Source organism: Perca fluviatilis, chromosome 4 (assembly GCF_010015445.1).
Source record: "Perca fluviatilis chromosome 4, GENO_Pfluv_1.0, whole genome shotgun sequence".
In the NCBI taxonomy this organism is placed as follows: Eukaryota; Metazoa; Chordata; class Actinopteri; order Perciformes; family Percidae; genus Perca; species Perca fluviatilis.
Genome location: NC_053115.1, coordinates 24,008,005 through 24,032,165, shown reverse-complemented (window position 1 = coordinate 24,032,165; position 24,161 = coordinate 24,008,005). Strand labels below are relative to the sequence as shown.

Below are 24,161 nucleotides of genomic sequence, written 5' to 3'. Positions count from 1 at the left end.
AAAATCTTTCATATTTTTAAGTGATATCTTCATTCTTATTCACATTTACTTGTCATTAGCAATTGTTTGTCTTGTCCTTAAGTCATCCCACTCGTTGGCTTTATTTCTCAACTCTTGGAAGAGAACATAATAACTTTTAAAATTGGATACAGTTAGAATCATTGACTAACACTACTGCAGAGAACCTATTAAATGACCATCGGTTTCAGAGAGTTAAGAGACAATATATCAGACAGTTAGCAGAGATGGAGAGTTGTGCTTGCACATAATAAAACTCACTCAGCAAAGCCATATAATAGTTGGCTGCCTGATGATGACTGACAACTACAAATCAAAGTTATACACAATATTGCACTAAACACACAACACACACACACACGAGTCAATTATTATTATTATTAGATTCTCTATTGCTTAAGACACTTCCTCACTGCTGCCATTTACAAAAGTCTGAAAATCAAAGCGTGAGGCAGACTGGGCTGAAGAGAATACAAAAGCGCACACAGAGTTGAGGAAAATTTGGAAACAAAAGGAGAGTGGTATAACACTCAAGTCTCACTTACTAAGAAAGACAGAAGAAGAATAGACACAAGTGCGAGAGGGAGAAAGGAAGATCCAGAGGCATTGGCTGAGTGATCGTTTGTGTCTCATCTTTTAACCCAATGGCACAGGACTCAATCAAATTCTCCTCAATCCTGCCATGCATTAGTTTAGCAAGCAGGGACCTTGTTTCACTCCCTCAATTAAATGCCCACCCGCACATAATTAACGACTGTTTTGTCCACAGATCAATAAAGGGCCTGTTCATTAAAATTCCCTTTGCTTCCTCAAAGATTCCCTTTGCTTAGTTCACTATTGCATCTGAGGATGTGGCAGCGCCTGGCAGAATTTCCATTCTGGTTTCAGCTAGTGCAAGATAGAGGAAGTCAAATAAGGAGTGAAAGCGTGCAGAATGTGAGGAAACCTTTTGAAACGGAGAGAAAAGACTTATGGGAACTTATTAGTTTGAATGTAGGAATCACAGTAGTGTGGCTGTTTATCTCATAGAGGCACATAATTACAAAGAGGAAACAAAATGTACTGTAACAGAAGCTAAGAAGAATGGCTGCTTAATGTATATTGTGTTAGCCCCAAGAGGCAACTTCCATGCCTGAAAAATAAAGTCAATGCGGAAGTGCGTTAAACGTGCATTCTATCTAATTTCCAGCAGGGGGCAACCCCACTGGCTCTCAAAATAAGTCAATTTCTATAAAATTCTATGGGGAATTACTCTACTTCTGTCTTGATTTATTACCTCGATAAACATTTTTCTACCGAGTTTATGGCCTCAATCGCTAGTCTCAAGTTTTCTTCAATACAGCATGATGTTTATTTTGTGAATAATGGTCCCATTTATATTAAAATAAAGCAAGGGATGCTTGAGGGGCATGGCTACACGCCGATCTGTCAATCATGATAGAGGCTTAGCAATGCATATCCATGGACCTGTGACATTGAAATAGCTGTGAACATGTTTTTGGGAGTATTTTCATCTTAAACTTTGACTATCTCACTGTTGTACATGCTGAAGAACGGCACCAGTACCAGGAGGTCCACGTTTAGCCGCTAGTAAAACTGGACTTGTGTCAGGAGAGTTGAAAATTGGCGACTTACCCTCTTTAGCGATTACCTTAGCACAGCGCCATTAAAACATACACAACACTGGCTTAGATGTGTCATGTTCACTTCTGGCTTCAAAATACCAAGATGGTGATGACCACAAATGCAAACTCCTGGCTTCAAAACGGCAGTCCACAAACCAGTGGTTGACGTTACTGATCAGAAGAAAAATGTAGCACTAGTGCACTAGTTTGAAGGGCAACTTCTTCATACATCTATGCACTAACCGTATATACACATCCCTGTTATCAGTCACAATCATTGTCTACATCAACTCCACAGCCTACAACCACCATCAGTGTTTACAGATGCAAAAACAAAATCCCTGCCTGTTACTTCTTAAAAGATAAAAGATCAATAAACGCAACAGGAGCTGGATTTAACATGGAGCACGCCTGACTGCCAGCCACCTGCCATAGCTAACACACTGAATGATTAGACCAGCGGTTGCTTCAATCTCAAGGACACACACACACACACACACACACACACACACACACACACACACACACACAGTTTGCCCAGTGATATCTATGCACTATGATGTTGCCTCTCACCTCTCCCATCTGCCATGGAATCACAGCATCTCTGGAGATGGATAACTGGGTTTGAACAAACAGCAGTCTCATACTGGCGTGTTTTTATTGTGTTTCCAGGATTAGCCATCTGAAGCAGTATCTTTGAATTACAGTATAAATTCATCTAGTTCTTTTGCAACATTGTAGCTAGAAAAAGGTTTCACCATTAATATCGACTGTGATAACCTTGCTACTTCTAAAGTTCTGCTTTGTGGCTATTTCTTTTGTAAATTTGTTTGTATTTAATTTCAACCTCGACAGCAAATTAAGATGGCCAGAAAATGTCACAAAGGACATTATTATTACAGTATGGCAAAAGGTATTACCTGTTAATGCGTTTCTCTGTGCAACCTTTATATTATATATTTTTTGTTTATCCATCTCACTTCACATTACATTGTATAAACAATGAAGCATGTGATTCAACAGTGTCATTGTTGTTGTGAAAACTAGACAGCACTCAGAGGCTATCTCTACCAAGTCTCCAGTTTTAATAATAGGAATACCCTTATGATGTTTCGAAGTGATGTGAACAGGATACACCCACTCTTTTTTGTGTGTGCTGTAGTTGATGTAAAAAGAGCAAAACATTTGTTAAGTTTGTAAAAATGTTAAGAAATTCTCAAAGAATCTGAATCGGGATCCACACCAAAAACTACTCGTTCCTTCGTCCCTGGCTGGACTTTCCACTAAATGTGATTAAAATCCGTTGTTTAGTTTTGGAGATATCTTCCAAACTAACAACAGAGAGATAAACAGAACTCGTAACCTAACCTCCTTGGCAGAGGTAATGAACAAGATGCTGAATTAAACTGGCAACCACTTTCCACACTCTGTTCCCTAAATATTTCCTTCATCTCTTTGTATGCGAGGACTCAATTTTTCAGAGCCAATTTAGAATCATTCCACCCTTGGTCAGTCTTGATGTAGATGGATTCCCTTGTGCAACATCTGGCGGTCTCTAGGCAGTGTCTGCATCCCTCTATTCACTCCCTGCTGATAAGCTGGTGTAAAATTGCCCCTTTAAATCTTCTCCACCGTGGATTCTTCATTCAGTAAGGCAGCCGTTCCCTGCGCGCAGTCAGAATCTTTCCTTATTTTGTGTAATATGCTAAACACCACATAAGTTCTCTCTGTCTGTTTCTTTTTACTGATGAATGTGGCAGAACGGCTCTGAATTCCCCAGCTCCCAACGCTATAATGTGTGCCAGTCTCCTGGATTATGAGACATATGGAGGACTCTTGTACTCTTGTACACACAGTTACAGATACAGCATACACAGTGTATAAAAGTACTGATGGGAGAAACCAAGATGAACACACTCGCATACTGTTAATATTTACACAGGTTTTTATTAAAGCTTGCACATTAAAAATTTTACTAAACTGTGAGAATTTTAGATTTGGAAAAGCCTCTAAAAACCCTCCAACTCAGACTTAACAGTCATACTTTCATTTGAAGTTAATCCAAATCTTTGCTTGTTAAAGCTCTGAGGCTAGAGCAACATACTTTAAAAAGCATTTCCCACCTCACATCTTTCCACTGCCCCAAAGCAAAACTGTTCCTAAGGGCTAAATTTGAATATGAACATATTGCTTAATTTTAACAGTACGGCCAATTGAAAATAGAAAGGTTGAATGTAAAACAAGCAATTTTACAGTAGTCCAAGAGCTGAATAATTGTACACAAGAACACTGCACCTACCTGCCTTGTTTGTTAGTGCATCATTGATAATACTGCAGTTGTTACAAAAATAAAAACTAAGACTGTGTGATAAAAGAGAGGGACTACAGTACAACATCACCCCTGGCCACATGGTATGATCTACAGCTGACATCTGGCCTGTTAACTGGATCATAAAGGTCACTGTTGTTGGTTAGGGTTATTGTCAAAGAATGTGTGTGTGTGTGTGTGTGTGTGTGTGTGTGTGTGTGTGTGTGTGTGTGTGTGTGTGTGTGTGTGTGTGTGTGTGTGTGTGTGTGTGTGTGTGTGTGTGTGTGTGTGTGTGTCGGATATACCAGTTTCTGTGTGTGTGCAGTAAGTCTGGTTTTGATCAGTGCTGAAGGATTTAAAGCTCATAATACTTTATCCTGGCGTGGTACCAGTGACATACTTTTCACTAGTCTACCTCTTTGAACTGCACATTCTCTATGGGGTGGGGAAAAACAACATGTAACATCTTCTCCTTGTATTTTTCTGGATACAGCTTTAAAGTCTGCCTTAGCTGTTGTTTTTATGATGACAAATGCTGTTGCTGAACCGTGTATAAACACATGAAATGTACTTTTCTCCTTTAAATTTCACATCACTGATAGGTACTAATTTTAGGTTTCAAAAGTGTTGTTAGCATATGCATGAATAATAGCATGATTAAATGGTACATTTTTGGTGAAATAGTTCAACATTTTGGCAAATATGCTTATTGATACTGCAGGGAGGAGATGCTTAGCTTAATTTAGCATAAAGACTGAAAGCAGTGACGAACAAAGAAAAGGAATCCCCCTAAAGCTCACTAATTAAGTCATTGTATCTCATTTGTTTAATCCGTACAGAACCGTACTATATAAACAACAAGTTGTTGCGCTGGTTGCCTGGCAACCTCACTGTGACAACAAGACTCCAGGAAGATACTGCAACCGGACAAGAAATCCAGCATGTTACTCGCTGCAAAACCACAACTTGCAACTTTTACACTTTGGAATTTGTAGCTTTAAAGGTGCTGGTAGGTGGATTTTTTTTTACCTTTGGAGAGAGGCAGGCTAGCTGTTTCTCTCTGCTTCCGGTCCTGATGATAAGTCTAGCTAACTATCACCTGGCTATAGCTTCATATTTAACAGACAGATATGCGAGTGATATATATCTCACTATGCCTGGGCAAGACAGTGAATAAACATATTTGCCAAAAATGTAGAACTATTACAACATATACAACACCTTACTTATTTTTTATCATTGTAGAAACTGTTTTTGTAGTTTACATACAGTTTCTAAAACAGTTGCTACTTGACTACTTTCTCATTGTATAAAAGACAGTTAAAGACACCTGGATGTAATAGGAGCGATTTAATCACCTCAAGAGGCTATGTGTCCCAGCAGCAGCCTTGTGCCCTGTCGAAGTGTCCTTGAGCCTGACACTGAACCCTTACTGCACCTGCTCACTTATCACTCTGCATGGCAGCATCAGATTAAAATGTTAATGTGTATGTCAAGTGGAAGTATCAAATGCTTCAGGTTGTGGTAAATGAGGACTGTTGTGTTAAATGTTCCCAGCGATAACCTATTGCTACATAAAGAAGCCTGAATCAAACTTAAAACGATCATAACAAACATGAAGAGTAAAGTTAAATAGAATTTGTTTTTCTAAAAGAACAACACCCATTTAGAAGTACGCATAATGAAAAGGTCGGTTTGAAAATCAGGTCTCTGAGAAAACAACAATTTTGTCAATATAGTCACCTATTTACACCAATAAATACAAACAGTTACTTTCATTATGATTTGTGGCAACCTTCATCAAATGGAGAAAATATTACCTTTATCAGTTAAGACTTTAGCTCAGAAAGCATGATTTGCTATGAGGCTGGGACTCATTCCTGCAGGACATATACAGGCTATTTTAGATTCCCACAGGGCATCTACAGTATGGGCTATGGAACACTGCACACACACACACAAACACACACACACACACACACACACACACACACACACACACACACACACACACACACACACACACACACACACACACAGCAAAACATCCACCCCGGATGTATCAGATTATACCATGCAGTACATTCAATTACATCTGGTGGCAGATGGTGTTAACAAAATCAAACACACATAATCTCAAAGATTGGATCCTTCAGTTAGATATTAACCCTGGTATCCAAAGACCTGACACAGGTCTAGACATATTAAGACAAGGAGCGGCCTGTGAGGGCTCTAAAATGACTGACTCAGCAGTTTTGGGATTTGGGGGTAATACATATACTGTAGTGAAACACAAATGAGGACAGAATATTGAGTGAATCACACATGGATTGGAAACAGCATCTCTCTCTCTCTCTCTCTCTCTCTCTCTCTCTCTATTTATCTATCTCCCTCTCTATTTAATCAACTAAGCTTTAACTAACTGATTTATTTTATTATGGTAATCATGTGTTGATTTTACCAAATGTGATGCAGCTGTTGTGTTGTACATATGAATAGGTTGTGAATGTAATAGATTGATTAGTAATAATGGATCACATTAATGTATTTATTCAGCAGAGATTTTGTTGTGATCATATGCTACTCAGACTTGCCTTCAGTGTTAAATAAATACTACCTCTTATGTGCTTTACGGGGGAAATTATTTCTTTATTGGGCCTAACTTTCTCAGTCCAGACCTGTGATGTTATGGCATGTCAACCACTTACTATATATAATACTAATAACAAGTTATGGCTGTATCACCATTAATCAAGCAGCTTGACAAAAAAATTATACAGCTTGTAGTTTTCTCTTTTTATACACATGAACAAAATGTAGGGTTATTTTATCTAGGCCAGCACATGCATGAAAGTAGATAATAGCTAGGCAAATTAAACAATCTGCTGGTCCGTTTACTAATGGTTGTTTTCACACTTTTTTTAAATGATTAAAGTGGAGAACTTAAACAGACCTATTACCTTGTAGCCCACGGCATATGCAAATAAAAGACTCACCATCCCTTTGCCAGATGACCTTGCTGCCACTCTGTGCGAATGATGGCTCTCAGGTCCTTCAGGTTGTCTTTACTGTGCCATCCAACATTAGTCTCTCTCCAGACATGTGGCTCCGCTCCGAATTCTGAAAAATAAAACAGACCCTGGAGTGAACTTCATTGTTTTTCCCAGTTTAAATGAATAAATTCCCCAGTTAGATTTGTAATGGGAGGGTGAGGGGGGGAGGTGGAAACAAGGACAGAGAGTAAGAGGTGGAGGCAATTTGCTAATGGAACATAGAGAAAAATGGTGTGGACCTATCTCAGTAAAGGATGAAAGAAGAGGCGGAAAAAAAATAACCTTGGTCTGTCTGGAGAGAGTGAGAGTGAGCTATAGGGCACGAGGTAAAGTGGTTTTAAAAAACACCATCATTAACTGTCATCTTCATCTCAGGTGCAAGGCTAGAAAGAGGGAGGGAGAAGAGGAGGTACTGTATTTGCCCAGGAGATCATTCAATAGACTACAATCTTCATTTAATTACCTGCTTTACATCCCCAAACCACCTCCTCCCCAACTACCCTTCTTCTCCCTTACCTCGAGTGTAACATGCAGAAGTCCATGGAGACTGCGGTGCAGCTATTTAACTATGTATAATTAAAGTCTAACTTGAGTGTAATCAGACAAACTTTGCCCTGACGATGGCATTACAAAAAAGCTATCTACGGAAACCCATTTGGCCTGTAACTGTGCGTCCAGATTACAAGCCACAGGCTCTGTCAGCAAGATGAAGCTCCAGGATTTAGGCCTCTTAATTCACTGGAACATTATTTACAATCTCTCTCGACTGGCTGCAATGGAGGTCATTTGAACTGGGTAGATGTTTGGCTGACTGAAATACGAACACAAACATCATTTTAAGACCTCTTAAGGCATGAATATTCATTCTGTGCAGTCAATGTTGCAAATGTAACACACTGCAGTACTGTGACACATACTTACATACTATAGACTGATATTTTCAGATAATAGTAGTAGTAGTAGGTAGCTCTGTGTATTTTGTCCGTCTCTATAGGTTTGCAGCTGCGACCTGGAATGCGACAACATTTAGATGGTGAGTTTTAGTTTGTATGATTGATTATCACGATATATTTATAGTATTAGTGTTACAAAGCGTTATCCTTGAATTATGCATTATGCAATAACTTTAATAGTAGTCGCAGCATAAGGTTAATAGTGGTCCTGACCAGTGCTGTAGTCGAGACCACCTAAACCAAGACCAAGTTATCACCAAGACCAGAGTGTACCGAGACCGAGACAAGACCGAGACTTTTTAGGGTTGGAGACCGAGTCAAGACCAAGACCAAGGCAAGGCGAGACCAAGACAAGACCAAGACCAGATTTGTGCTAGACAGCCAGAGGTTCTTCTCCTGTCTCCCACATTCACTTTCTTGGGAGTGTGTGTGAAGGGAGCAGGGAGAGGGGGGTTTACGGTAACAAATTTCAAATTAGATATGTGGTTTTGACCGGTCTTGAGATAAAATCCAGAGTCCTCTTTATCTGAGACCGGGACAAAACCGAGTAAAAATGCGGTTGATTCCGAGACAAGACGGAGACCTTCAAAAAACTGTCTTATGACCGGTCTTGAGACCAAGACCGATCTTGACTACTATAACACTGGTCCTGCCTGCTGGTTCTAGTAGTTTTGGAAATATATCTAGACATTATATAATGGTTGCGGTTGCAGATTTGCATATCATAAAAGACTGGACCATTGGCCTTGGAGGAGGTCTGCACTCTCTGAGTGCCCTTCTAGTTCCCAATGTTTGTGTTTCTCCATTAAATGATTATTTAAGTTTAAGAGAGCTGTAAGGTTTCTGTGCGACACCTGAAATGTGTCATACTTGTTGTCAACCGTTTTATGCACAACAGAACCCAAAAGACTCAGAGCATGTACCACAAAGCAGTGACCCAGTAAGACTGCTGTTCACACCATCATTAAAGACTCCAGTACGCAACATAAAACGCCTGGATAACCACGTCTTTCTAATAGCCTGTCATGTTATCTGAGAACACAGGTGATGTTGATCAGGTGGATAAGTGGCCCTGGTCGATAAGAAACAACGTTCAATCTAACAGGCACCAACAGATCACATTTAATTAATGTCGTGATCAAGTGAGTGTTAGTGGAAATATGTAGTGTGTAGAGTATATGACAAAGCCTATTTTTCCTGCTGTAACTGTATTTTCCATTTAAGACTAAAAGAGAAGAAAAGAAAAGTAATATTTAAATAGGAGAGGATAACATAGGTATCATCTTTTTCGAAGTCAATATACAAATTAAGATAACGTGAACAATCAAAACTAAACTACTAATAAGTTACTTGGATCGCCCAAGAGTATACTTTTTTTCTTTTCTCTTAATGTTCTGGGCTCACATTCATGATAAAAAAAAACTAAAAATAATGTTTGATGCACTAAATGTTTAAACTTGTAAGCGGGGCTTGCGTCGGACATGGAGTTTTAACATTCAAGCATGATGAAAAAGCAAACTTTAGTGAAAACAAAAGGAAGCTTCTGGAGATTATTGCTGGATGGTTGCCGAGAGCCTTGAGGAGGCACTGAAGCTCTGAGTGTATCTTGATCAAACACAAACATAGTGCAGATTTCTCACTGGGCCTGCATGGTTTCATTTTATTTAATTTTTTTTTTTTGTAAATGTTCTTGTACTTCCCCTCAATCTTTTTTTTCTCTCATTGCTTTTGCTGGTTGCTATGATGCTGAAGTGCCTTTCATCATCTCAGAGCCTTTTAAAGTCTCATTTACCTGTCGCCACAGTGGCAATTTGCGATAGTTTTGTCCCCGACTTCAAACAAATGCCAAAGCAGTCACTACGTCAATATGATATCTTCAAATAGTCTTTTATACTGATGGTGATATTTGTCTTTGATTCACTTGGTTGTCTTGTTATTTTAAAACAATTTACAATTCAGGAAATTACATACATTGAGCATAATTTGATCCTTAACCAAAAGCAATTATCAATATGTATTGATTTACATTGTAGGGACTAGCTTTTTGTCCCTGATGGGAAGTGACTCCCCACAATGCGACTGTGTGCAGAGATTTTAGTCCCCACCACGGGAATAATACAAATACACACACACACACACACACACACACACACACACACACACACACACACACACACACACACACACACACACACACACAGTAACAGCACATTGGTGTAGTGTCTTTCCCTCCCCACAATACGACTGTGTGCAGAGATTTTAGTCCCCACCACGGGAATAATACAAATACACACATACTACACACATACCACACACACACACACACACACACACACACACACACACACACACACACTGTAACAGCACATTGGTGTAGTGTCTTTCCCTGTCCAGTTGTTTATCATCCACTGCTGAGCAGCCAAAATGAATTACCCGGTTGAATTGTCAGGTAACAGAACCTCAACTACACTCAGAGCAAACCATTGTTAGCTAGATCCAATGACTAATAGCATGTGCTTTGCTAAAAATACATTCACCAAGGAGTTAGAGGGGACAGGAAAAAGTATGTGTCTGTCTAGTCAAAGAAAGAGTTTTATTGCAGTTTTTCCTTAAATACATTTGAAAACAAGAAATTGCTCCACGGCGATATATGCGTATTGTGATTTCACATCCTCCGTAAAACCTTGCTTAAAAAATATGAGGCCCTTAGGTCTTTTGCATTCGTTGAATTAATCATGTAGGCCCGCCCGAGGGCACGGGACATGGTCCTCTGTGAATCAGCCAATACAAATTCCATGCAGCCTCTCCACCTCCCAGTGTGTACATTCTTTGCTGCATACTGTGGCTCTGAGAGAGTTTTACAACAATTCCCAGGAGGAACGAGTCTATTTATACAGGATCAGAAAACAGGGTAGTCATAACAACCCCCCCCCCCACCCCACCCAACGACAGCAGCTTTAGGTGACAATGCTGACACACCGCCACATGATAGTCCGATCTAATCTTTTAATCGCTTCGGTAACTTCATGTCTCCGGGTGAGTTGAGGCAAGCTAGCGGTGGGGTTGGGATAGTGTCTGCAGAGATATGATATGATCCTTGGACACATAACAAAAATACACACAAACTCACATGCAGACTGATACACACTGTCCCGCTCCACCCCACCCCAAGAGTACTATAGCGAAGCCTCGTGTATCTGTGGGTATTAACAGATCAGTGCAGAGCAGCAGCCACCCTGCTTTAAAGTCTTTTCCTGAGGTAGTGCTTCAGAAGCCTGCTGCAGAGGAGGATAAACGCGTAGCAATCCCCCAGGCCCAGCGCCTCCTCAACTCCACTCAGCTCTCTCTTCACTGCCCCCTCCATCTGCTACATTCCTCGCTTATCCCCACTTTCCTTACATCGCTCATTATTCCTATCCCCCTTCTTTTCCTGAGCATCTCATGCTTTCTGTCCTACTATCTGTCCCCTACTTCCCTCTGGCCCTTCATATAATTCTCCTTTCTGTGCCTCCTTATCCTCCTCCCCTCCCATTTTGTGTCCATCCCTTTCTCCATCTTTCACCCTCATCTTGCTGTCTTTTTCCAGACTTCAGTTATGAATGAGCCTTGCAACCCATCTTTGCCAGTTAGAGAGTAAAGAACCGATGGTTACGTGTAGAAACCTTTGTTCTATGAACTAAGGCTGAGCTCCGTAATAGGACTCTTAAGCCTTGGCCACTCATCTTATTGTCTTTATGTCCCAAAAGGACATGCTCTCCTGATTCCTTGTTTCCCAAGTCTTAAGTGACTCATTGATCATCAGGGAAACTTGTTCATGGGCAATGTGCTTACAAAGCTCACTCTATTACAAACTTAAACCTCATGAACATTTCCTCATTAGTTAAGTGACGCAAGTAGTGGCATTTTAATAATTAATGACAAATGAAGCATCCCTGGAGCTGTTGAACTTAGGTTGAATAACTAGTTCAAAGTTGTCTTTTAAAGATGTAAAACAAATCCAGTTAAAGATGCAGTAGGTAAGTCTTATAAAACTAACTTTCTGTCATATTTGCTGAAACTGACCCTATGTTCCAGTAGAACTACATGAATTATGTAAAAAAAAAAAAAAAAAAGACAGCTCCTCTGGCACCTCCTACAGCCTGTAGTGCCATTGGCAAAATTCCACCGCTCCCTCCAATCAGGGCCACAGGGGTGGTCTATCTGCCTGTCAATCACTGCTCAGGCACACGCATATATAGCGTTCTCCCCTCCCCCCTCCCCGCGCACGAGCTGCAGAAAGGTTTTCCAAAACTCCGTGAATAATGGAGTGGCTTTTCAGAGGTGGCGTGGCTGCAGGATTTTAAAGATCTGAAGAACGATGCAGATGTAGCCACATTTCCTCTCAACAAGTAACATAATTACCATGAATGATTTATCTTTCACTTGGTTATTAGTAGTCAAAAGTCCACAAAGCTACGTTAGTGAGGATGATAGTAACATTAGTACAGTGGTCGGTCTGATATGATGCTGAAATGGCTAACGGTAGCCTGCTAGTTAGCATCGTTTTACTGTTGGTAAGTAAAGTTAACGTTGTGTTGGTGTTTAGTTATTGAACATGTTGTCTGACATGCCGGCAGTTCTGTCAAACTCCGTTGTGTGGGAGGGGCTTAGGAGACGGTTTGGGCAGCAGCAGAAAGGGAGGAGGGACTGAGAAGTTGTCGATGTTCAAATTTGTTCGCAAAGTCCTGGCTCTTCACAATCTTACCTACTGCAGCTTTAAGTACCTGGCAGGTGATTGAATGAACCACCCGTCTATCAAACCTTTGCCAAAGCCAGTCTGGAGAGGTGCAAAAACATATTTTTCATTTTCATTTCTTTCAATGAAGAAATACTTTCCATTTCTAATACCTCTTTAGGAGCTGGCATTATTGTTTTGAACGAACAGTCGCCCAGCACACACACTTAAACCACGCCTGTAGCTCCACACAGGACACTGATTGGCCAGCCGATTCTGTTTCGGACACAAACACATTGCTTGTTAATGAGAAAATATTAAATATTATTTGATTTTACTAAATTCCTGTATGATGTTTTACAATTCAGGGGTTCTGGTTTTGCATCATTTATGAGGTGACTTTCTAATTGGGCTGTAAAGTTGCTTTGAATGGAGCAATTGCTGTACATCAAGGGTGATTGAATTGAATAGAAATAGTAAACTATAATCTATAACAACAATGCTTTTATTATTGGTGTATGAAAATAATACATAAGTACCACCACGTATTGTGAATTGTCAGAAGAGGATGTGACTTGAAAAATGCATCAGATTTTCTGTTTGTAGAAATGTTGACTTTTTGGATTCAGGAAATTGATGGTTTCTACATTCTCTCTGTTATTTTATTGTCAGTCAGTCCCTGGGGGCATCCTAGAGACACTGAGAGACTACTGCAGTCAATATATCGCAGTGACACCCTGCAGACAGAATGAATTCATTACATATAGTTTAAAGAACTAACAAAGAAAAGAATAGAATACAAAATAAAGATAAGCTACCTGAAGCAAGTATCCTTTGTTGCAGAATTAAAAAAAAACGATACTATATTCATCTCTTCATTATCAGTGTCAAATATTTGATAAGCTAAAAATGGGTGGTGATGTAACTTGCTAGTGGTAATCCTTGTTAAAGACTAGACAGAGAGAGATTGGTTAAATAAAGTGACACGCAGACATACAGGCAAACATCTTGCCATTCAAGTAGACAGAATGACAGATGAGCATGCAGACAGACTGATAGGCAGACCAGGGAGGGGTAAGTAGGCTGAATCCAAATTAAGCTGATCAGAGCTCACTGTGAGTTAATCTAGTTATGTGGATAAAGGACTTCCCTATGGCTAAAAACACAGCAAGTTATGACTCAATGAGTCAGTGTGTGTTTTTTGTTTGTTTGTGTTTGTGTGTGTGTGTGTGTGTGTGTGTGTGTGTTGTGTGTGTGTGTGTGTGTGTGTGTGTGTGTGTGTGTGTGTGTGTGTGTGTGTGTGTGTAAATGTGTCTGTTTCCCAGTGTGCACTGTTTGTATGTGTGTATCCATATTTAAATATACACACAGACTCATCACCTCAAAAGCTTTCTTAACAACTAACAGTTGCAACTTTTATTCTAAGCAGTTTTTTCCTTATATGTGTGTGTGTTGTATGTTTGTTGTATGAAGTTTCTATCTGTTTTATAGTTTACTCATTCACACTTTCAAACAGAAGCCAACTTCAACAAGTTTCTCAAAAGGCCAGAGATGTATTGATCCGTTAGGCGAAGCTATGCTAATGACAAACAGGCTGTCAAATCTGACAAGCCTGACAGAGCCTTCACTGAGGTATTTTGTTTCTAGCTTTAAGTCTGAACATTGTGTGTGTGTGTGTGTGTGTGTGTGTGTGTGTGTGTTTGTGTGTGTGTGTTTGTGTGTGTGTGTGTGTGTGTGTGTGTGTGTGTGTGTGTGTGTGTGTGGGAGAGCATTACTTGTCAGTGACTTTTTGTGTGTTTATGTAAAAAATGCGAGAGTGACTTTCTGTTAGAAAAACATGTAGGAGCTACTGTATGTGTCGGAAAAGGGGGGAGTGCAAAAGTGAGTGTGGTTGGGTGAGTGGAATATTTGAAGAGCACATTGCGCTAAATGAATCAACACTGGAAGCTTTAGAGAATCACAAGGGTTCATAAGCACTGTCCTCTCATGTGTATACACCACTTCAAACAGCTGTTAGAAAGCAAAACAAACATCCAAGTCAAACAGCCACCTTTTCTTCATCTCTCGTCCAACAATCTTTGCCGAAAGACATCGAGGGTAAATTAATGCAGGGATGGCTACCAACCACCAGAAATTCAGTCATACCAATGCATTAGATGGAAGTATGTCTCAAAGAAGAAAAAGACTGAGAAAAACTGAATACAAATTCAATCAGCTCTGTGTACACGGCCTGCATTTCAAAGAGAATGAGGAAATGGGAGGGGCTACAGTAGAAGGCCAAGAGATTTAAGTTTGAAATAAGCTTCAACTTCAAACAGCTCCTGATTTTCATAAAATGCTTTCAACACACTGTTTAGCCAAAGTATGTATGCAATGAAAAAGCATTATTTACCACTGAGAAAAGAAATTGGAGACCTCTACAGTGAGTCAAAAAAGACAGAGATACAGAAGGGGCAAATTCACTTGCCTTTCTCGTTTGGCACAAGGCTTTCTTGTGCATAGCAGAGAAATAAAATATGGGCTGAGAAACATGACAGTATTCGGTGAAAGTGAGAGAATATGCCTTTAAGATAACACGATCAAGGGAAGGAAAAGGTTCTCTTAGCTGCTCTGGGTTATTCTTATCTGTGTATGGAGCCAGACTGCAGTAAAGCCCTGTACATTTGGTCTAGTGAGGCTGATGGGTTGATATTTGAGTCTAACAAAATAGGTAAGGGAGATGCAGCTACATAACAACGACAAAGCTACTATATGCTTGGGGTTTCACAGAATAGATGACTATTCAAATATTCAACATCAAAACTACTACTCGACGCAGCGCATTATGGTCGAACATTCGTTGTTCTGTGTGACTTAAGACGCTGCAGTGCAAGGCGGTAACGCAGCAGAAATTTTCTTGAATGCTAACCAGCAGTGCAAAATCAGGCTCATTAATGAGGACTGTAGTGACAGCGCGTAACTGTCAGATCATCAGGGACACACAGATGTTGGATATTTTCTTATATATAGATATTTTTGCACTTTTATTATGGCGTTTCATTGTGGTGAGTAGGCTAAGTTTGGGATTTCTGTTTGCAGTGTGGATGGCCTATTTTCTGTTTACACTTGCCATCTGAGGAAAATGTGTTAATAATCTGTGTCCTTCCGCTCATTCCGCTGTGTGTCAGCTATACTAAAGTACACTATTTGTTAATGCCCTACTGTGTGCTACATTTTCACATATTCCAAGGCCAATGCATTCAGATATAGACCATAACTGGATATTACAGCTGAGGTTTGAGGGGACGCTTCATTGCTGCACTTTGTAAATTTCCCTGCCTCCTTATGCCTGACTTTTGACTTTCAGAGTATCAATGTTTTCCGTACAGGAGCTAAGTTCACCTCCACCAGGCATCTGCTCCAAAACACCTTTGCATTTCTTATTTCTTTTTTAAAGCACAAGCATTACCCTGTTGCTCCCACAGAAGACCTTATTAAGTTTCAGGCTGAAGATGCCTAAGAAAATGGCAGCCAGGATGAGAGAAACAGAAGAATGATAATCCTGTCTTCCTCTGTAATGGTTATCTTCTTAACAAATGAAAGCTAAAACTTATTAAGAATTGTATTGATGTAGAATGACATATATCTGATAGTCTCTCTCTCTCTCTCTCTCTCTCTCTCTCTCTCATACTTTTTTTCTCTCAGGCTTTTTGCTGGGACAATTCCCAACAGGCAATTGTCTAGAAAATGTGACTCTCAGCATGAGCACAAACAATCTTAATGTGCCATTGGTTTCCTTGTCTTGCCAGAGTACAGAATAGGTGTTGAAATCAAAAAGGAAAATAAATGAACATATACAGTATTCAAAATAGAAGCATTCATCCTCCCTGTATATTGAAGTATACTTGTTTGTTTAACATTGTAGAATCAATAATGTATTTTAAAACCTTTGATGAAAAGTTAAGACAGAATTCCTTGTAATTTATGGTAGTTGCACGGATACAATATCATAAAGGTATACGGTCTGAAAGGTATACGATTGCACCTTAGCCCTCATTGGAATGTCACAATGGTTAGCACCCCCTAATTAAACAATTATAAATAATGGGGAAGCATTTGCTCCACTTGTTCCATCGCTCAGGCGTCTATGACTGTACCTGTGTATCTGCCTGTGAGTAAACCTTTTACATTCTCTACCAACGTAAGATGATAAAAGCACTTCTCCTTTAAACATAATGGAATCTCATATTCAATGAACAACATTGTATATGTAGAACAAAAGGAACTGAAATGTTGAGCCATCATTGGGAAGTTGATCTTTAAAAGACGTATTGTGCATTCACTAAAAGAAATTATGAGTGACAAAGAACCCATTTTCTCCAGGACAAATAATTAACCACGCTTTCACCCGTAATAATATTCCACACTTACGTTACGATGGGAAAATGAGATTGCTGAATTTAATTTTCTAAGTTAAACAATTGTGCAAAGCCATACTAAGCACAGCAGCATTTATACAAACCATGAAAATGAGTGATTACATCAAGATTTAAATTAGCAATTACATTAACCTCTCTGTATGAGAAAGATTTGGTCTGAAGAAATGTCACAACAAAACAGGATGATCTGTGTGGTGCATTTAAAGGTCCAGTGTGTGACGTGTTTAGTTGTTCATTATCAAAATCGGTGTTGCCCGTTTACAAACTTGTCCTATAAATGAATATTTATTATTTACTTTCCCGGCCCCAGAAAGTTTGAAGAAGGAAACATGGAGGACCACACGTATTCAAAATCCAAATTTCAGGAACAGGATTGTTCTTCTTTGCCCAGAAAAAGAAAAAGGATATTGAAAAGTGCAAGAGACCGGCTTTTTGAAGCGTGAAGGCTACCGTAGCTGTAATACGTACTTTGAACTGCGTGGTGCGAGAGAGTTGATTGCGATATATGATCTCAACGCTAGATGGGAGAAATTCCTACACATTGGACCTTTAAATATGAGGCTAAATGACAGGAAACCAGGAAGAAGAGCTTTTAGCTCATGCTGAAGATAATGTGGATCCAAATGAAACAAACAAAGAAACAAACACCTCAAAGTGATGTTTTTATGAGAACTGTAGCTTTTTGGGAAATGGCAGTCAGTGTAACGGCATAAGTTTGACAGAAGTATGGCTTCCTGATGTCACCAATTTTTTTTGCTCTAGAGTTGTGAAATAATTTGACTGCCTGCGAGCATAACGTCTCTCTCAACATGGCACAGCACTTTCATTCAACACACACCCATGGTACAGCACTTTATTTCCTTTTACTTTAAAATGTGTTATTTTTACACTTTAGACCTGTGCCTTGTTCTCCTTATGTAGCTAACTGAATTAGCTTGATTTGATTATTAAGAATTTAATAAATAAGAAGTTTATATTTTTCAATTCTTCAAAACTGGATTAAAATGTATCTGAAGCTGTTGTCAGAGCAACAAATTCAGAGTTATTAATAATTGACTAAGATGTTTTAGGGTGAACCCCAAACGTCAAGTCATTTCTTAGAGGGATGGATATATGCAGAGGGAAATAGGCAACAAAATAAAACAGGTACTCTTAATAAAAGAAACAAAATGATCCTTTAAGAAAGAAGGAAATGAACTCAGTTCAAACTTTTGGTAACACTTTACTTGAAGGTATCTACATAAGAGTGACATGACACTGTCATGAACACATGACACTGTGATGACACAGTCATGACACATGAACTCTAACCCTAACCATAACTTGTCATGACAAAAACCGAATGACACTTACTAAAAGAAGCGTTATGTCATAAACGTTTATGACTTGTTAATAATGTTTATGACACGTTCATGACAGTGTCATGTCACTCTTATGTAGATACCTTCAAGTAAAGTGTAACCAAACTCTCTGACTGTCAAAAGACTATTTTAATTTTATTTACTTGTTTATCTGTGATGATAGGGTTATTTTATTTGAACTGTAAAAGATGATTTGTACCTGCATCTTCAGTACATGAGTAAATTCAATCAAATTTATTAATTACAGGTAAATTAGGTAGTGTGCCAACCACTATTTGCAGATTATTAGAATGAAATCTGCTTCATCTTAACATAACTCACAGTCTAACTGCATTCACTCATAACAACTTATTATAAAACACCTATTGAAGTGTGGAAACAGTGGATGTAAAATGAGAATTGTGTCCATGAATCTAATGTCCCAGTGCATGCTGGGAGTTCTCCAAACACACACACCTCATGTAACTGCAATCACATGATCAGCCAGTCAGTATGAATGCTGTTCATGCTTTCAAAACAAAAAGACAGTCAAGATAACTTCTTGCAGGATCAGCAAATGAATATTATAACTGCTTTTCAAGAACCAAATGACTTGGATGAGAATAAACAGGATTATTTTAGCCTAATAACAGCATGTTAACCTGAATTATTTAAGCAACAGAATGAAAGATGGTCTTACCTGGTCTGTATTATTAGCTTTCATTACTGTCTCCCACATTCAGAGACATAGGATGATTTTTTAGATAGCTAGGCACAATTTCTTGTCTGAAAATGAAAGTACTCTAGCACAAAACACACACAACCATTCAGTTATTTTTTTTGCAACTGGTGCAGATTATGCATTCAGAACAATATACAGCATGGCAGCCATCATACAAGGACATGTGTAAGGATTCATGCATTGAATGCGTTTTTAAATAAGGTTAAAACATTACAGAATAATTATGTAAAAAAAATTATGATATTCCTTTTCTTTTTTACTTTTTAACCAATTTTGCACAGGACGAGTTTTTCTTATGTGACATTTGACTGAAAAGGGCATACCGGACAAGTCGTTTGATATAAGAAAAAAACAGTTGACATTTTGTACAATGTACTATTAGCATTACCTGCTTATAAAGCCCAGCCTCCTTGGTGAAGGGCAAGTTGTGCGCAGTGTTCAGTGTTGATGAGAAAACAACTATGGTTCAATTCAGGGGCTGATGGTCTGGAAAAAACTCACATCTTGAAAGCTTCTGTGAATGGCTGTCGAACAGAAGACGTGTGTCAGAAATGTGCTTCCAGTTTGATTGTCTGAGGGCTTCCTCTTTATGCCTGTCTCCTTTTGTATTTGTCTCTCTGCCTCTGTAGCTGTCTGTCTTCCTCAGCCTTCTGAAAATTGAAGTGTAGAAAGAATGGTCCACAAACTGCTTTACAAAAATGCTGGAATGACAATGGGGCTGTTAAAACAACTTGGCCATCCTAATGCTCATCCTATCGACGTTATTGATTTCCCATTCTGCTAGCAAACCTCATAGCCCTGTGGAGGGAAGAGGAATCTGCCCCTCCCCATGGTGATGGTCAGCAAAGTCAGTTTAAATAGATACATGGAGCAGCATTAACCCTGCCGCATACAGACACACACACACCCACCCACGCCCCATCCAGGACTGAAACAGCTCCATGTTGAAAAGCAGCAGTGACCAAAGTCTTCAAACTTCAAACTCCTCTCACATCAAACCCTGCCAGTCAGAGAGGAGAGAAGCTTTCAGACAGCACAGCAAGTATTGGCCGGTCTGCTCGGCCTCTTTTTTTACTTCACTTATTCTCCCATGGTAGCCAGAGGCTCTGACCTTGTGTAATGCCCTCCAACTAACTGGCCTTTCAGACAAATCTTCCCACTGAATGAAAGAATGTCACTTGTTAGCCAGTACCATTAGCTCCAGCCCGCTACTAAAGCTACCTGAGAGAGCATGTTGGCCCCTAATGCATACAGCGTTACACTGACAAAAAGAGAAAAATCACAATCAGTAGTCAGGTTTCCATCCAAATGTAACGCAAAGTTTAACAAAAAGGAAAACATTGGATGTATATTAACGGAGAGCACACTGGACAATGGATATAGAGAGTTTGGAACAACTAATATTAGAGCTATGTGCTCTCGGAAGAGTTCCAGTAACAGCCCTGTGTTCATCCATCCAGAGATGAGGAAGAGAGCTTGCAGTGGCCAGTGGCCTATGCTATGACGGTACGTCATCATTTATTCGCTGAATCTGTTTCCATTGCACGGATTTACCTTTAATGGATACACCAACTTTTCCACCTCCCCAAAATGTAAAAACCTATTTGCAATATTTCAAGATTTCTATTTTTATTTGTGGCTTTTCCACAATTTCCAATCAAATTGAAAATGTGCATAAAAACAGGTGGATGGAAACACACCTAGACACACAAAAATATTATTTACAGTACATGTAGTATTTTTTATATTATATAAACTATACATATTATTTATATATATTCTATATACAGTCTTAACTGTAAAACCTACAAAAGGGGATGATTGGGAGGAAAATAAATGGGCTCGATTGAAGAATTTGCAGATTACAAGACAAGTGATATGTAGGCCAGATAAAAGGGAACAAACTAAAAACGACAGTTTTGATCAAATAAAGACAGGGCTTTTTCAAGTGTTCACACGAGTTACAAGAGTGTCTACAAAAAGGCAAACAACAGCACACCAAAAATAAAAATAATAATAAAAGAAAGCACAAGAAAGCGTTGTTGCCATGTCTCGGGTGGATTTTGAGGCTGAGATTAAAAGGCAATTTTTATTATGAGCTCAAGCCCTGTTTTTTTTTCCCTTTCATCAGATTTGTTTGTTGCACTGGCATTTAAATTAATATCGCACACCATGCCTAATGTTAGATATTAGTTTCATTGGCACTGCAATACAATTCATTGACTGCTTAGGTCTAATTTAATGCAGAGTACTGTAAAGAAAATTATGAATTATATCTGCTGCAAATAAGTAGAAAAAACACTTTAAAAAGTTGTCAACAGGACGAGAAAAGATTAGCGTTAATGTTGTTGGTTCTTATCCCATGTTGTAACAGTTGGTCAAACTGCTTTAGTTAGATTGAGAGATTATTAGAAAAACTCCAAATTGATGGCATGAAAATATGATTTTGCTTTTGAAGGATATTGTTCCTTCTAAAATGAAAAGGTCAACTACAAGCACCTCTGCTTACTGTTATCATTGCGTTCCATTACCACATTACTTTTGTCAGAACTGGCAGAAGGAAAAATTTAAAGGAGAATAAGCAGCATGCTGAGCACAGTCCTGACTTATCAGAGCCTGCCAACATCTGAAAGTTGTCTCTAGTCAGACTTCACCAGACTGGAAGCAAAGCAGCAGAAAGGAGACGCAGATGCTGCTTCAGTGTCAAAGTGTCGACTCTGCAGGAAAATTCATCTCACCTTATTCATAAGGCTTTTATCCTCACAGTACGTTGAAGACAGACCTGGGACTCTTGTCTTTGACTTGTTATTATTATATATATATATTTTTTTTAAATCTGAACCTAAAATTCTCCAGCCTTTCAATAGAAAAAAAACAATGCTCTTAATGACCCTGCTTGAACCACTATTCATCGACCTGTCCAAATGGAACCATTGTTTTCCAGGAAAACTCCACAAGTGGTTCCTGTGGCTGCCACACTGTGAAGAAAATGACAGATGTATTGTAAGAAGTCTTTCAGAATTCCCTGCCTGTTCGACCATGTACTAGCCGAGTGGTGCCCATTAATGCAAACGGTCTTGACTAGAGAATCCATAAAACAAGGGAGTCAAACATGTTCAATGAGCAGGGCCCATTCAGCCTCTGCAAACACAAACCACTGATAGCAACATGTTGAGAATGCACTTGCGCACAGCAGACACACTGCAAGCATTCTGACTTTCTGAGAAAAGACAAATGGTAAATGGACTGCATTTCTTTTCTAGTCTTAGTGACCACTCAAAGCACTCTACAATACAGCCACCATTTACCCCATTCACACACACATGCATACATTGGTGGCCGAGGCTACCATACAAGTTGCCACCTGCTCATCAGATAAACATTCACGCACATTCACACAGCACAGCAATTTGGGGTTCAGTATCCAAGGGCACCAAGACATGTACTCTGCAGAGGCCAGGGATCGAACCAACGCTTTACCGCCTGAGACAAACATGCCCCATATGACGTAATAATGAAATAACATTCAATATAGGACAAATAGATGGAGGTTTTTGTCATTATCATTGACATTCTGAGTAAAGTCAGAATGTCAATGATCTATCAACAAAGTCCATGTATGGAGGTTCTCAAACACCACCTTACAATTGGATTTAATTAATGGCAGATGTTGGCATTTTATTATCATTCACAGAATCATATATAGAAATCTAAAGTTATCAAGTCTAAATAAAAAATATATGCATATATTGTATGTTTGTGCACTGCTGTAGTAGAATGTTCCACTATTTTAAATTAAATTTTCAAAACATTCAGCATTTTTAGCGTTCTTACAGCAGGTGATTCATTGCTACGATCTCTTGCTGCTTGGTAAGAGGTGGTTTGGTCTAACTGCTAATTTCCACCGGTTGCGGAACGGCTCTGCTGTGGAACGGCTCCGTGCTCCGCCGTCCGTCAATACCCACCAGGTATTAGAACCACAAAACCAACAACAGTTAGTTTCCATCCAGAGGAGTAGAGGGGAAACAACTCTGTGCTGTGTTTTCAAGGTGTAGTGCAGGGAAATATGATCCACCGTGAGCACGGTGTACTTTATTTTGAAAATTAACCAGATGTTTTATTTTGTTTCTGTGCTCGACTTCCTGTCCCGCATCATCTGAATTGTGCTGAATTGCGTCCGGCAAAAATAGAAGCTCTGCGTATCTGCTCCGGAGGGCTGCGGATCGGCGGAGCTGGGACGCAGTTGGAACGCAGCCGTTCTGCAGCCGTTCCGCAGTCAGTGGAAATACACACATTGGCCCTCATTTATCAACCTAATGTAGAAACTAGCGCAGATATGAGCGCAGAAATCATCTTATGACAGGCTTCACGTGTGATTCATGAAACGTTCGTATCACACCAATCAGAGCGTAAGAATGGTCGTACATTGATAAATGCAGCGGCTGGAAACGATCGTTATTTAAATACCACGCCCCAATATATTCTGGGTTTTGAGGCCTCGCCCCTACAATTTACGACATGGCGAGATGTAATCCGGCTAAGAAGCGGCACTTTTCAGAAGTGGAGATTGAAACCCTGATATCTCAGGTTCATTTGCAGTAACGTGTGTACTTTTTGGCAGCCTGAAAACTGTTATTAAAGGCTGTAGAAAGAATGCGGAATGGAAAGAGATCACTGATGCGGTCAACAGTGTTGCCGTAGTAAATTGGACTCCAGCTGAAGTTTATTTAATTTATACATCCTTGACACATGTATTCTATAGTCCTAATAGTAATATACAGGCTTCTATTGCAATCTCTTAGGCCTACATGTAGGTGTACTTATATTTAAATAAACACACAGTAGCGGAGTTTATGCAGTGTCTTTTATTTTACTCTTTTTTTTTTTTTCATGAGTCAGAACGAGGCAACAGCTGAGGGAGAGTGAGTGTCCTCCACCCCCCGTGCTGGACCACCACCTCGACCCTGTCTCCTGACAGCAGAGGGGCTGG

The 24,161-nt window shown here is 39.5% G+C and overlaps 1 protein-coding gene across 4 annotated transcripts in view; it reads right to left on the bottom strand.

Moving 5' to 3' along the window:
* Positions 1–24,161, bottom strand: part of LOC120558070 (cadherin-22-like) — a 193,427-nt gene that overhangs the window by 133,654 nt on the left and 35,612 nt on the right. For 2 of the 4 annotated variants that reach the window (XM_039798916.1, XM_039798919.1), the window contains one exon: positions 6,948–7,071. The gene's annotated coding sequence lies outside the window, so the exon portion shown is untranslated. Of the gene's footprint in view, positions 1–6,947; positions 7,072–7,925; positions 7,945–19,559; positions 19,638–24,161 lie in introns of those variants that run through there. The other 2 variants (XM_039798918.1, XM_039798920.1) reach the window with 2 other exon arrangements.